Source organism: Antrostomus carolinensis, unplaced genomic scaffold (genome assembly GCF_000700745.2).
Source record: "Antrostomus carolinensis isolate BGI_N321 unplaced genomic scaffold, ASM70074v2 scaffold31640, whole genome shotgun sequence".
In the NCBI taxonomy this organism is placed as follows: domain Eukaryota; kingdom Metazoa; phylum Chordata; class Aves; order Caprimulgiformes; family Caprimulgidae; genus Antrostomus; species Antrostomus carolinensis.
Genome location: NW_010286958.1, coordinates 65107 through 80966, shown reverse-complemented (window position 1 = coordinate 80966; position 15860 = coordinate 65107). Strand labels below are relative to the sequence as shown.

The following is a 15860-nucleotide window of genomic DNA, read 5'->3' as shown; positions in this document are numbered from 1 at the left end:
CCCGTTCCGAGGAATCCCTTCCCGTTCCGGTCAGAGGTACTGGCTCTTCTGCATGTATTTTCACCTGGTGACACGACTTACACGCTTCAGCCGCCCTCCTGTGAGTGTTTTTGGTCCCTCAGAACTCCCCTTGAGGAAGAAGAGGGTTTGCTGACGTTGTTTGGAACTGCAGTACCCACGCCGCTGCAGAGGAGAGCGGGGTCTCTCCCCGAAGCGTACCGGGCTGGCCGTGGATGGGGGGGGCCGCTCTCCCCCCCCGGGGTTGTTTTTGGTGGCGAAACGCTGATCTTCTCATAGCTCTTCAGGATCTCACCACGCGGCCTTGCTGGCTTTTGCTGCAGGGAGGAGGCTGATGTGTTGCATCTGTGGGCAGGGCGCTGGTGTTGCGGAAGGGGGTCTGACAACTACCACTAGTTTCTTTTCCTTGAGGAAAGCTGAGAGTGAGTAGAACAGCTGATGCTGGTTGCTCAGTCGTGCTGCTCATCGGAGTCATGCACTGGGAGTAACAATGCGGAAGGTGCAGCATGGATAACTCCTTAACAGAGACGAGGTTTGGGGCTTTTCCTTTGCTAAGAGAACCATGAAACTGATGATGTTGATATATTCCTCATTTTTGGGGACTACCTGAAAAACCTGTTTGCCTGGATATGAATGTCCTGCTACGTATTGCAAATGTAGTAGTTGATAGGGTGAAAGCCAGGATATTTTAGAAACAGAATGCAGTGGGATCTTTGAAGTCCAGAAGACTTTTGTATTTAAATACATAGATCAGATAGATGAAAGTCTACTGCTTTTCTCAAAAATCATAGAATACCAAATTGGAAGGGACCCCAAGGATCATCTGGTCCAACTTTTCTTGGCAAAAGCATGGCAAAATACTGTCATTACGCGGTGGAAGTTTATCTGTAGAATTTGTTTGGCATAATTTAATAGTATTGCTGAAGACAAAGGAGTCTTGTTGTCTCTAGATAATTCTTCTCTCAGTTACATGAGACCACAGGCAAGAAGCTACTGGTGTTTCTGATGTCTGGGTGAGGAAACAGGAGCTTCAGCCCAAGAGTAGATGCTTGCAGAGCAAGGAACAGTTTTAAATTCCCTTATAGCTTCTTTCAAAGAAAACTCATAAGGAAAAAATGGGAGAAGCCTAATAAAAAGTTGAGCTGGCAAAAAGAAAAAAAAAAGTGAGATAATGGAAATGCACCCTGGCAGGTGTTCATGAGAACCTGGAGGGAAAATTCCCTTCCTCTTTCCCACCCTTGTTTTTTGGAATGCTTGCCACCTCCAACTTTGGATCTTCTCAAAGGGAATAACAAATCATTGGTGCATAAGTGTTTAGCTTACAAGCATGGTCCTGTTGCTGAGAAGAGAGTTCACTCTGTCTTACGACATAGCTATGGAAATGTTATGGAGTGTGTTGTGCTGCTGTCCTTGTTGGAGTTGTGTGTGACAGGATATAGAAGCATAGTCTCTGAAATGTGTAGATACGTTAGGATTAAGTAAGTTACGGAAAAATATCTTGATACGAGCTTCATTATTTTCGAGAGCTTGTTTGTGGGTATGCTTCTTGAGCAACATTAACTGCTCTTATAAACCTTTTCCTTCAGGAATTCATGTTTTTTTCTATATAGTAATTATACATAACAAAATTGGAATTTAAGGCAGTGCTCATAACTGAAGTGGACTCGTTTTACGTGCCCTGTTCATAAACTACACTGTTAATTTGCTTTGACTCCTAACACATTATTATCTACATCAAGTTCATCATCTTTAAATCAGACTTGAATGCAGGGTTAATTCTTTGTGTGGATGTTGCCCAGCAGTAACACACTGCACATTTAAATATGATTCTGTGGTTTTGGTGCTATCTTGCCTGATAGGTTTTGTAGACTTGCTGCTGCATTAGCCATTCCTGTTTGTCTGCCATTATATGAACTGATACAAGCTATTACAATTTTTTTTTTTCTAGGTAACGGCTAGTAGCCGCCACTATGTTGATAGATTATTTGACCTCGATCCTCAGAAAGTCCTGCAAGGTGTCATGTAAGTCATCTGAAACACACTTGGGCTGTCGGTTGTGCATAGGGCTAGGTTTACTTAAATTCCACTAGAGTTGTATGTCAAGGGCAAGAAGCTCTTCCTATCTTTTTTTTTGAGAAACCTTGTTGGAAAATTTTAATGCAAGCATGATAGTATTGTTTTAACAGACTGTCACTCTGTAGTGCATATGGTTCATAACACAGCCTCCCAGTTGCAAGAAATGAATGTAAACATTCTGTAAGAATTCAAAATATTTTTTTGGATATATTTCTTCCTTTTGGCCACCTTTTGCTCCTCTTCCAGGTCTGTTGAGGCTCTTTTCTCTTATTCCACTGCAAAGTCAGCATAACTGCCTCTTACTTTTTCCTCTGCTGCCGTGCCTGAGCATTGGCTTTTTTTTTTTTTTTTATAAATGCATGGCTTCTGTCTTACTGATGGGAACTATGAGCTGAAAGAAAATACTTCCATAGAAATTAATTTGGATGCAAATTATATTTCAGTACTTCTGTTGTGTGCTAGTGATAAGGGGTAATGACTGAAAGAGTGAGTAGAAGACTTGCCTTGCTGAATAGGTAGTAAAACTGGTGCAAAGATCTGGTTGTTTTCTTGCTGTCCTTGAGCTATAAGCTTTACATTGTAACAGCACAGCAATGTGGCAAACAAGTCCTTGCCTGGGACTGACTTCTGGTGGTGACACTAGACCTTTTCATTCTTACCTGTAACTTTACTGGCTGTGGCTATCTAGCGAAACACCAGAAGACATCAAATGACAAAGTGGATCAAAAAGCCAAGAATGTTGGTTGTGTTGCTTAGGACAGGCTGAGCTGTTTTCCAGTAAGAGATGAAAAAAATTATTCCAGAAGGTGTCCCAGGGACCACATACCAGAACTAGTGTCCCTTTGAAACTCAGAAGAAGCACAACATACATAAAACTTTACTGGTTGAAATACCCCCTTACCTGTATGAAAACTTCTGGTACACCACTGTAACTATGTGCAGCTTCTTCATTCGTCCCCTGTAGGACGGTCTGATTTTGCTTCCACCCCTTGGCCTTCTTAGTCCACTACTTGTAAGAGCTGATGTGATGGTCCCAGGGGCAAGGATGCATCTCATCCTATGTCCAAGTGGGTTGCCTGAGCGCCTCTCTTCTTGGCAGATGCTCTGAGCCCTGGGTGGGGTTGCCTCCCTGCTCTTATTTCTTTCCAAAGAACTGGAACCTACAACCCTTGGTAATCCCTTCCCTGCATTTTGAGGTGTCATTCACATCTTTTGAAGTAGAACTGATTTCCCAGAAACAAAAGCTTTAGTCAGTATCTTTGTCTTGGCTAACATCTGAAATTCTTCACCGTGTCCATGGATGTCAGTGGATTCTATGAAGAGGTGCTTTTCTTGCATTTAAAGACAAGAAAATACCAATTTATTTCACAATAGCTTGCAAAGGGCAGATTTGGAGGGTAAACCATAATTGTGATGCTCTGGTTAAAATCCTAATTCTGAGAGTGTATGTGGTGGTTTGGGCGGATTCAACCTTTTTGCCTGCAGCCAAACACAGCCTGCTCTCTCACCCTCCCACTTCCTTGCCCAGGGAGTAGGGGAGAGAACTGGAAAGAAAAGGGCAAGGAAACTCACGGGTTGAGATAAAAAAAACTATTTACTAATTAAAATAAAATGATAATGATAACAACAGTCATAACAGACTATACAAATGAGTGATGCACAGTGCTCACCGCCCACTGACCGATGCCCAGTGATCCTGGAGCCAAGACAGTCCCAAAACTGAAACCCTGGAAGAGCGAGCCTGAGTGATCCCTGAGAGAATACCCCCGTCTTCCGGTCATCCCTGGTTAATATACTGACATGACATGATCCAGAATATCTCATTGGCACATCCAAATGCCAGTTTTGGGTTTTGCTGTTTGCTGCGCTTCTCCCTCCCAGTCCTAATGCAGCTGTGAACCAGCCAAACATGGTGGCCTTGAGCTCCAGCAGCAACTAATAACATTAGTACTTTTATCAGTGTTCTTCTCATAACAAGTTCTGCTGAAACAAAAACACAACTCTTCTAATTACTAAAGAGAAAATTAACTCTATCCTAGCAAAACCAGGACAGTGTATCTTCCCTGAGATTGAGCAAATCCTATGTGGTGGATTTGTTATTTTATCAGTATTGGTGGGTGGATGTGAAACAGTCCAGTTTAGAGAAGTGTATATATAAAAATAGGATTTAGAATAGTGTATATAGAAAAAAGTCTTTCAGTCCAAGATTCTCTTTGGGCAGAAAAATACTACTTTGCCCTTCTTCCTTTGACTTATCAGAATGAGAAGAGGTATTGAAGTTGAAATAAACTGGTATTTGGGGTGGAGCAGGAGGGGCTTAAAGTTCTACCAGAAGTTTCTGTCGGAAGCTTTACCAGATATTCTGTGTACTTTGCTGAAAAATCTTTGGTTCCTAAGATGTGCTGATTTTTTTCCTGCATCCTGGCTGAAAATACTGATGACCTAGATTTTTAGTTTGATTGATGGAACTGTATGAATATCAAGGATCAGAAAATAGGCTGTCTTAAGGGGCTTTGTTTCTGCAGATTGTCTTCAGTTACAATAGTCCTGTTCTTCATGGGCTATTAAAGACACTTGAAGGAGTAAACTTGGGTTTGGGGCTTTTTTTAATTGCATCTTTGTAATTTTAATGAAAACCAGCTTCTGAATGAGGTTTGGTAAAGGTGAAATATAGCTAAATGCTTCTTGAACTTGAAAATCATGCCAGTCCAGTTGTCATCTTATAACTTGAGGAAGCTTTTAATTATATGTTCTGAAATTATTTAAATGATCAAATCTCTTCTTTTCTTTTCTTTCCCATGGTATTGTCCAAGAGGTTGCATTCACAATCTTCTTTTGTCCAGGCAGTGAAGTCTTACCTGACTAGGAGCTTTTTCCTTTTCCTCCTCATGGGAAAACTGAGAAACCAATTCCCTTTTGTCCAGTACTGCTGTATATGGTTCTGTTGATCTTATTTCAAAACGTCGAGTTTCGTGCAGAACTTTTGTTCATATCATTTATATCATGTTCATCTGGGTATTGATAGTAGGTAGGAAGGGGAGAATTGTGTGTACCTGCTAGTGAATCACGAATTTCAGTTCAGCATTTGAAATATTGAGATTTTTATAAGGATGACCGCTGTCTTTTATTGTACCTGATAGCGAACTATTTAAAGTGTGCAAGGCCCACATCTTCCTACCCACGTCTGTATGGCGTGTATGTATTTACCTTTCTATTTACTGTCTTTATAAATGAGCAAGCTTAATTTCCTTCTGTAAACATAAACTCTATGTTGTGGCCATGCTTATGCTTGAGAGGTCTTACAGTTTTGCTTTGTGTCTACTTAGGTCCTCTTCTAAACCTTATACCTTCTACATAATGTTCTGCAGTTCAGATTTTCTCAAACGCACTCTGACTGCGTTCTGCAAGGTCAGCGTTAATGTCAGGTGTGCAGCTGTCGGATACATTTAGTGTTGACTGTGCATAGACTAAAACAGATATTGCAGGGGATTAAATACTTTGTTCTCTCAGAAGTTCACTTAAGTGTTTTGCTGTTATTGTCAGAGGAGCAGAACATAGATAGCTCTGTAAACTTCTGCATTGTTATAAGAGCTTTGTTTGTCCCAAGATGGTTGCTGCAGCATCATCTTGTGCTTTGCAGTGTGGCAGTATTGATTTTTATATTATTAAAAAAAAAAAGAGTGGTGATCCTTAGACTAGCATTTGCTAAGCTCCTAAGCTCAGGACCACATTGTTCAAATGCAAGACTGATACCTATTTTGTGCTTATTTGCTGGTCAGGGACTTCTTTGAGAGACATTTTGTCATGCTTACATTTAGCCTGATGTCTTCAAAGAGGTGATCTATCATTTTACGGAGAGCTATGTAACTCTGCCTCAAAGGCTGGTTTTGAAAGGAGCGTTCTTTCTGACAGATCTGTCTTACTCAAGGTCTCAACTGCTTCTCATCAGACTGTTCCTCAGCAGTCAGAGGGTGTCATCTTTTAAGGCTTGTAAATAATCATCTTTGTGATGCACTGAGAATACCTACGCTACTGCTGTTTCTATCCTTTATGGATGTGCTTATCCTGCCAGCTGGAATTACTAAACAAACATTTTCCAAACTTGTGCGAGTGTTTTATTTCTCAGGAAAACGGAAGAAACATCCTATAGAAATGGCTTTTGGTACTGAAGAACCATTGTCAAAGTGTTTGTCTACAGTATCTTCCTTTTTCCCAGGGAGCATGTCTAGTGCTGCGGTGGTAATACTGGTGCAGATCTATGCAGTATAATCAATTTGAGTTGTATATGCTTTCTACACAGGATGATTTTGAGTGTTTGAGAATTGATGTCGTTGATAAGGGAAGTATAATAGTTGGCATACGGGTAAGGACTTGTGGACAACTTTGAATCTGACCGTTATGTTTTTAGGGTCCCTGCAGACTCAGACCGAGGATGCTGCAGTGGTTAGTGGTTATGCTCCGTGTTTTGAAGACTCCGACATTTTAGCACAGCCAAGATGTAACTGGGTTTACCTTTGTGGTAGGTTCTTGGATGCAAAGTTAGGTATGTGTTACGAGCTCCTCTAAAGGACAGTGGACTTGTACTTGCATTCGGCAAGATGTTTTGTACTGCTTGCTGGTTTCTGCCTTCTTCAAACAGAAGACACTAGAAGGTAGTCACAAACCAGAAAAAAAACAGCCCTTATCTTTTTAGTAACACTGCTTTCATGGAACCTATCTTGTATCTCTCTTGTTGTTGGTTGCCTTGAAATTAATCAGGAACACCTCAAACAGTGTGTGTTTTTTACATCCAGCTTTTTTCATTTGTGTGTTCTTGGATTTGAAAAAAGTGTTCCAGGCACATGTTTAGATGACTGTATAATAGTTTCTTGTATTTCTCAGCTATGGCAATTGGAATGAGAGCATCAGTGCAGTGTTCCACACATGCCTGCAGGGAAAGCTGTGTGAAATATAAGAGGCAGCTTCATAGAGTGGGAAGAGAAGAAATTCCCATCTCAGTTCTAATGGAGCAACAGGTATTCCCTTCAGACAGTTACGAAGAAGCTATTTCTGCCTCTTGTTCTTTGTGTCCTTTAAACCAACCTTCTTTAAGACTAAATAATGAACAGCATTTGTTTTGACGTTGTGCATCCTGAACATATACAATCACATTTTCAGTCTCTCGATGGGCGCTTCCAAATCGAAATTTTCTGCGGGCATCATGTTTGGTTCTTTGCTTATTCCCTTGCTTCAGTTTTCTCCAGAATGGCCCTGTGGAAACAGCAGTCCTTAGAGGATTGTTCTTGTTATACTTTGCCTCTGTACATTTTTGATCAATTCTGTTATCCCCTAGGCAGTACTCTGCAGTAAATGCATATGCTTTCAGATGCAGTAGGTCTAATTGATGCTTTGAGGTCTAATTGGCTAAGAACAGATGATGTAATTTTTGAAGTGTTGTTTTTGTTCAGTGTCATTCATGTGTTGAGGGAAGAGGCTCCTGAGTCCATTGATACTTTGTGAACTGCCGGATAGGCTCTTTGTGGCTTGGAAAGGGAAAGCTTGTTCTTTAGGCTGCAGAATCTGGCAGAAATTTGAGCAGGTTTAGGTGATGCTGAGAGGGTGCTGAGAGCACTAGTCCATTTGTTGATTTCTCTCTTTCAAGAGATAAACTGAGGAATCTAATGGCTAGACAAGCTTTTCAGAGTGATTGAAGATGAAAAGGAAAGGCCTCAAACATAATTTGAGAATTAAGGAGTGCTCTATGAAGAATGGTTTTCAATATAATAGATTTTTGTAGAAGAAAAGGGTAGCTATGGAGGGAAGATGCAATAGGAAGAAAGTATGTTCCTGTTATAGACTAAGATTCTCTTTTGTGCTTTCTTTATAATGCAGCAAAAGGTACAAATGCATAATACTATTTTTTGCAAGTAAATTGTTATGTATCTTAACTCCTAGTCTACTCTTTAAAGGTGGGCTAAACTTTAGGAAATCAGGTATACTTATTACATTTGGCTATCAGTCTTCAGCCTAATAGGGTTGTTTAATATTTCAAGCCTTGCAGTTGCCACTCTGAGCCTGTGAGGGAGGACTGATCATTAATGGATCTCTTTTCAGTGCTGCCTTTCAGAAGGGCATGAAGCCACTTTTCTCCAAAATCCTTCTCTTGATGCCAACCTCAGAGTAGTGATACTGTTACCGTGATGATTTCAGGCTGTCAGTAGGATGAGAGAGGAGAAACAACTTCTATCAGACTAGCTGATGCAGCTGAAGAAAATGAAGCGAGTATTGGTCACAAAAGGCTTGAAGTCTGAGTTAGAAGTGGCAAACTTCAAGCTGAGCGCAGATGAATACTCTGAGGTCATTCAGAGTTTAATGTAACTTCGTTAATCTGTTAGACAAATGCAGGAGAGAGGTGGTTGCCTGTACGGGAGGGTAAAACGTAGCAGGCACCTGAGGGAGCAATAGTTGTTATGCCCTTTGGGAGCACGTGTGGGGTGTTATTAAGACTGAACTAGAGGTTGGACCTGAGGCATGTGTGCCACAAAATCAGCAGTTCTACTGAGTTTGTGATTCTTCATATTTGGAGTTTGATTTTCTTGGTTCAAAGCAGTCAGTTCAAATTGATCAGCATTAAAAAAATGGAATTGACTTACTTTCCAAAATGAGCTCATTTTCAGTTTGCGATACGGACGTGTTCTTTTAGGCTAGCTCTCTGTAAAGGGATGACATTTCTGGTAACGTGCAAAGGACAGAACTCTGTTTACCAATAATTTGTTTACTAGATGATTAAAATGGTTTCAGTATGTATGCTATATTGCTGGTGCTGAATCGATAATTTAAATGTGTTGAGATTTTTTTATTTTGATATTTTTCTTTGGGAATTGTAAAGTAGCAGGAAGGTTAGCTGGTAAAATTACTTGCTAAAACATAATTCAAACATGCATCATCTGAAATGTTCAGTAACTCCCCCATATGTAGAAGGAGAGGGTTTATTTGGATATAGATAAAATAAGGAGTTTCTGTCCTAGTGAGCACTTACCAATACCCATTTGAAAAAGGAAATTTAGGCATGATTGAGAGCATATGGAGGCCAGTATATCATCTTAACTGATAGCTATTTGGAGATAAAAATCTGAGGCTATATGTCTATGTTGGTAAAGACTTTAGATTATTATAATCAAATGGGTAGTAGCTATGTCAAATCAACAGGGTTTGGTGATCCTTCAGTGGTTGCTGGCGGAAGCTGAAGCAGACAGAGTGTCATACGGTATTACGAGCTCACGCCTGACAACAGCTGAGGAGGTGCTGGAAGGGCCATTTTAAGGTATTTTCATGGACTGAATGAAACTTAAGAGTTCTCTATGTGAATGACTTGTGGTGGACAGTATTCTTTTGATAATGAGTGGTGGGCTTAAAATGGGAGAATGGACAAAAATAACTTTAAATCAAGAGAGTGAATGAAAAATAGTGCTAGAAAAATGTAATGTTACAGGATGCCTCTTTGCTTAATGAAATTTCATTTAATTTTTACTTCAACTGTGGGATGTACTGCTAAATGCTGAAGGCACTACTTCATCCTGGGAGGGAAAATACTCTTGGAGGGAGATAGAGACATTAAAAATTAAAAAGTAACACAGTTAATTGTGTTTGATGGTCATTCATCTGAAGCAACAGTGATGAAGGCTGTTCTTTTCATGTGGTTTGGCTGTTTCAGGATAACTCTGAAAAAAGTATTGCTAATCTGGTGTCACAGAGTAGGACATCTCTCAGTTTTGCAGAGTTCTGCTGAACTGCAGCTGTTTTCTCCACACCTCTTTGGATAACTCTTTGCTATTACAACCTAGTTTATTTAAATAGCAGAGATTGCTGCTGAAATTGAAATGTGGATAATACAGAGCTCTAGCTATGGTTTGTGTGCGTTTGGTTTTTTTTTTTTAGTTTAAAAAGTTTACATAATAATAAAAACTAGATAAAATCCCATCCTCCACTGACATTAAGCATTTTAAATTTGAGCATCGTTCTTAAGGTTGAGTAGGCATTGATCTCTGTGGATTAGTGGTCTTGTGCAACTTGTAGCATGATTTCCAGACTCAATGAAAAGGATGAGGCAATAAAACATACTGGAGAGAGAGGTGGGAAAAGCAGCATTGCCCATTTTGTCAGTCTACCTAGAGATTTGAAAGGAACTTGAGTTGAAACTGCAGCCAAAGACACGGAGAGCTTAAGTTGTTAAGCTTGATATAGAAGGCTAGCACATGAGTTGACTGATGTAAGCTCTTACATGGAAGTAAGGATTTGATATGAGGTTTTTTCAGTTTGTCTCGTGTACACATAGCAAGGTAAGTACTGGAAACTGGGATAGATTCAGGGTAGGAATAAAGTATAGCTCTTTCTAACTACAGGTATGGATCACTGAAACAGCTTACCTTTCTGTTTGGTAGACTTTCCTTGGCAAAAAAAACTTATGACAAGGTAAGTTGCCTCCAGAGAGGATAAGAGTTCAAGAAGTTTCTATGGTGTTGTGATATGGAGAAGTTGGATTAAACAATCGCTTTTAGCATTATGTATGTTAAATTCTACTGGTCTGCATTGCTGTAATTATAGCCATATGCTATTTTTCTACAGCACTTTGATTTTAGGCAGAGTCTGAGAGTACAGAATTAAGATTGGGAACAACTATGGATTTAGGATTTCCTTGTTTAAATGAGTTTGTTTAGTTTGCACTGTGTGTTAATTGTGTAAGTTTCTAAGTGTTAAACAAGCTGAGTAACAGTGTTTCTATGTGCTACTTTGTTCTTTCCTGTAAAATCATCTTTTTCTTTGCATCAACTGATATTTTTTTTGAATGGCATTAAATATCTTGCAACTTTTATTCCCAAACTGGTTATTAACCTTAAAAATAAGCTGATTTTTTTATTTCTGTAATTTGCTTGAGTTGACTAGTAGTCGAGTTAGTACAAACATGCTCCATGCTAAAGAGGTAGAAAACAACTTGCTTGTTGGGTAATTAACAGATATTCAAGCCATAGTAGTGACCATCTTGGAAATCAATTCTGTCAAAATAACGATGGCAAAATTTGTAATTAATGCCTGTTGTTGATTGTTTTGCATCTGTCCTTAAAAATGAGACAGTCGAAGGAAGGGAGAAGGCAGAGGAGGCAAAAGCTGTAGAGAGCGTAATTGTCAAAACTCTAGCTCCACAGGTGGCTTTTGGTCGAGTCCAGCCAGTCCAGGTACCATTTGCTTACATTATACAGAAACTTAGAAACTCTCCTGAAGTCAGGGCAGACAGTTTCTTCTTTGAGCTATGTCCTTGTATCAGCTGCCAGTACCTCAGCTTTTTAGATATTTGCATTTTGAGTTTTTGAAAATCTTTTCAGAATGATGCTTTGCGTCATTCTATTGTTTGGAAGTTTGATCAGCCTCTGATAGATAAATCTTCTGGTCTGGCAATGCATTGTTTTGGATGCTTCCTCTCTGTGCGTAATGGTCTTGGAATCTCTTGTAACTATTTTGTACTAAAAGTGAAAACATTGGTCTGAAGCATCTAGGGTTACTTTTCCTTCTCTCATTGTTCATCTCATGTTTGATATCCTTCTATCTAGGAACCTTTTAAATATGACTACCTACTCTTTTTCAAAAGACATAAGATGAGAAAAAAATCATTCAGGCTCTTTATTTCCTCCTCTTCTGTGTAGTTCCTATTGGTGCTTCCTCATCAAGTCACTCTAGCTTGTTTCAGGATCTTTTGCGTTGCTTTACTAGAAGGTGACACACAAAAGCTCTGGGGCTTCCTATCAGAATTTTAGAGTTTCTTATGTTTCTGCGTAGGATCATACAATGTTGTGAATTGAAAGGGACCCACCAGGATCATGGAGTCCAACTCCTTTCCCTGCACAGGACAATCCCAAGGTTCAGACCATGTGTCTGAGGGCCTTGGCCAAATGCTTCTGCAGTCTTGTCAGGCTTGGTGCCATGACCACCTCCCTGGGGAGCCTGTCCCAGTGCTTCACCACCCTCTGCCTGAAGAACCTTTTCCTCATGGCCAACCTCAGCCTCCCCTGGCACATCTTCCTGCCATTTCCTCTGCTCCTGGCGTTGGTGGCCAGAGAGAAGAGATCAGCACCTGCCCCTCCTCTTCCCCTTGGGAGGAAGTTCTAGACCGTGATGAGATCTCCTCTCAGTCTCCTCTTCTCCAGGCTGAACAAACCAAGCGACTTCAGCCTCTCCTCATACAGCTCCCCCTCTAAACCCTTCCCCAATTTAGTGTCCCTCCTCTGGACACTCTCCAGCAGCTTTAGATCCTTTTTATCCTGTGGCACCCAAAACTGCCCCCAGTACTGGAGGTGAGGCCACACCAGTGCAGAGCAGAGCGGGACGATCCCCTCCCTCGACTGGCTCGCCATGCAGTGCTTGATGCCCCCCAGGACACGGTTGGCCCTCCTGGCTGCCAGGACACACTGTTGGCTCATGCTTGATTTACTGTATTTAAAAATGTGTGCAAAACCGACTTCTCACTGAGGAGTCCGTGTATCCATGTTGCTTTCTTATGATCTCTTTTGCAGAAGAGGTGCAGGTATTGGGCTTGCTAGGAATGCTCTAGAGGTCTGTTCTTTCGGAGCTGGGAAGTTAGCTCACACCAGTCCAGAGAACTGCACACTAACTGCTGGACACTTCTGGTGTTTTTGTGGGAGGAGTCCCAAACTTGGAATCAACCTCATGAAGATGTTAAACTTCAATTATTTCTGCTGAGGACAAAGTTCAGCACCTTAAGTTGCTTCTACAAAAATAATTTACGTTGACAGACTAGATAGTTGATTTTCTCACTTAGACATTTAATTATATTAATTTTTATTGGCTAGGGATCATTACAACTTAGAGGCCGTATTTTACTTGCAAATTGTTATATTTAATATTGCTTCTTGCTTATCTGAAGTGGGTTATGTCTGGTGCCTTTAGACAACTAGGCATTAAGCATCGGAATAAAAACATTAACTTCATACAGAATCGGCAGATTAGTTCCTCTTCTAACTCGTCGAGCTGCATTTGGATGGAAATTAGGGTTTTTTGTGAGTTTAATGTACTTCTAAAATATTTTATTTTAAACATTAATACTGTGCTAATACACTTATGAAAGTAGCATGCATTGCATTTTATTTATAGATAATTAATTGAACTGATTGCTTCTGGGTTGCTACGTTCCAAAAGATTGTTAGAGCTGATAAACCTCACCTCATTTTTTTCTTTTTTCTCTTTTCTAGAGTTTGTAGGAAGAAAATAAGTCTTTCTGCTTTTCCAGTCTGTAGTTAGTTTCATGACTTAAAACTGAGTGGTCACAGGATTGAACTGGTGAAACTATATTCTTATTTCTTCAAGAAGCAATAAAAGATGGAAAAAGCTGCTTTAGCACTTCAGGAAGCAGTATTTATTGTCAAGCACTTAGCTAGGATCTCTTTGCTGTGTTTTATTTTTGGCAGCCTATATTATCTTACTTGAAAGTTTTTTTTCACATAAATTACTTTATTGTGTTATAGTAAATGTAGGCATAAATAGCAGCTATCAGTTTTTAAATCTATGCATTAAAATTATTGTAATTTAGGTTATTTTGTTAAATGACTTTGAATTTAGTTTGAATTTAAACTGTAAGATTTAACACACAGGATATAAAACAAAACCCAAAAAACAAGCATCTGAAGACCTCTGTCATATGAAAGCTTCATGGTTTGTCTTTTGGCTCTATAGACAGCTACCTTTATGAGACTGAGAAACTAAGTAGTGCTGGAGCTTACTAGGTACATGTGTAAGAGCTGCATTTTTCTTTTGAAGCTGCTTATGCTGTGCTGTGGCCTAGCAGTAGGGCTGATAACCTACCCAAGAGCTTGGACCTCACTGTTGGGAAGCCTGCATATCTCCCTTTTCTTGATCGTGGTCTTCTCATAGATTAGGCCTAGAATCACCATAGACTAGTTGTTCTTTTGAAGTTCTCATCTCTTAGTAATTGTGTTTTTGCTGCTGTTTCCTTCTTCCTCATTTCAAGGACTTATTTTCACAGTAGGAAATGTGAGCAGTGTGCATGACATTTGGAAATAAAGTGGGTATCCAGTTTTGGACTACAAATTTCTGACGTTTCTTTGTTACCTCTGGTAGAAGATAGTTATCTTTACTGTTTTTTCTCCTTGAATCAATCTCATGTCATCTTGGATCTGAGATCAGTCAAGCTCAAACTTGTTGGACATGATGTTTTCAATTAAGGGAGTTGCCCTTAGTTTTTCCGAGGTTCATGATTTACCAGGGACCTGGTAGACTAGGACAGCACATGGTGGTTCTTTACTTCTTAAGGGGCTTAGCTTCCTGATCAGGAAAATCTCCATAAAATGTAATGTGGGTCCACATAATTATTTTTCATAGTAAACAAAAAAAAAAGTCTACTATTATTTGACTCAGGATTATGGCATTTTAAGGATATTCTTTGTTTCCATATCCACCTACTTCCTGTGTATTGAATAGGTTCATTTCTGTAAGTGGCACATTTGAAGAGGTAAGTGTGGCATGGATCTTGGCATTAATGCATGTAAACATTATGATCTTTGCTGAGTCCTGTCTCTGGCAATTTTTGGTCACCTTAACAATTTGAAGATATTTTACTTGCTTGCAAGTTGAAGTGGTTGAATGTACGTGTGTTGGATTTGTCAGAAATATCAAGAAATATCAAGCTTGTGATATTTCTTATTGATCTGCCATTACCTTTCTGAGGAACTTTATGAACTAGGATGGAGAAACTCATCTGAATTATTTACAGATCAGGACTGTGACCTCATGAAAACTCTAAATTTGAGTGTTAACGGAACTTGGACATGTTCCTGCCACTTCTGAAACTCTCTAAATCAAATTCTAATAGGCAGTACTTATTACATATTAAATGGTTATAAGGTTAGCAAGCCATTCTATTGTGCAGGAGTCACAGAAGTTTGTTGTTTTGTTTTGTTTTTTAAACACAAAGTAATGTGTAAAATAACTGAGCAGAGCATTAAAATGTCACCAAAATCTGTTTGTTAATTCTTCAGAGTGCTTGGCAAGTGCCTTCTGTTTAGCTTCGCAAGATGCCTTCGTGGATGCGTCATATGATGCAGCCTGTCTGACGACTTTGAAAGCTGGTGCCTAAGGATAACAGGGAGAGGTAGCCTTTTTAGAAGTCCCTGAGTGCCCTAGAGCAGTTTAGTACCTGAACCTAGCACATCTGTTGGTTCAGTTTCCATTCCTTTGAGACATCTGATCATTGCTTCTGCCACTGTTTTGGACTGACTGTTGTATAATAAAAACATTTAAAAGTCATGGGGATACCTTCATGTCAAGCGTTCAGCATAGAAACCGCTGAAGTAGTGTTTAGTGAAATCTTCTAGTCCATTCCTTAAATTTTCTTGGGCTTCCAGCTTAGCCTGTCTTCTGATCTTATTCTTTCTTTTCTACCTCCTGTCTTGTGGTGTAAAGTTACCAAACTTACAGGAGATAAAACAAAAAGTCCAGAATTTTCTGTGGATACTCAGCTGTGTAAAACAGTGTGCTGAGTAGACAGATTCCTGTTAAGTAATGGCTCAACTGACAAGTCAAGTGGCTTCCTTACTCTGCCTGTGTTGAGACACAGAACTGCAGTTCAGCCTTCAGCTGCTTTTATGCTGCTCCCTTGTTGGATCTCTAAGATCACTAGCCCAACTTGAGAAGTTAGACAGGCTCCATTCACTTAAAATGGATTTCTAAAAATTCCTAGAGTAGTCTTCTGTGGCAGGTAA

General features: G+C 39.8%; 1 protein-coding gene across 1 annotated transcript in view; it reads left to right on the top strand.

The window, feature by feature from the left end:
- Nucleotides 1-1970: 1970 nt before the first annotated feature.
- ARMC8 (armadillo repeat containing 8) overlaps nt 1971-15860 on the top strand; it is a 67425-nt gene continuing 53535 nt past the window's right edge. Inside the window, exon 1 of the mRNA XM_010177927.2 lies at nt 1971-2040. The gene's annotated coding sequence lies outside the window, so the exon portion shown is untranslated. The remainder of the gene's footprint in view (nt 2041-15860) is intronic.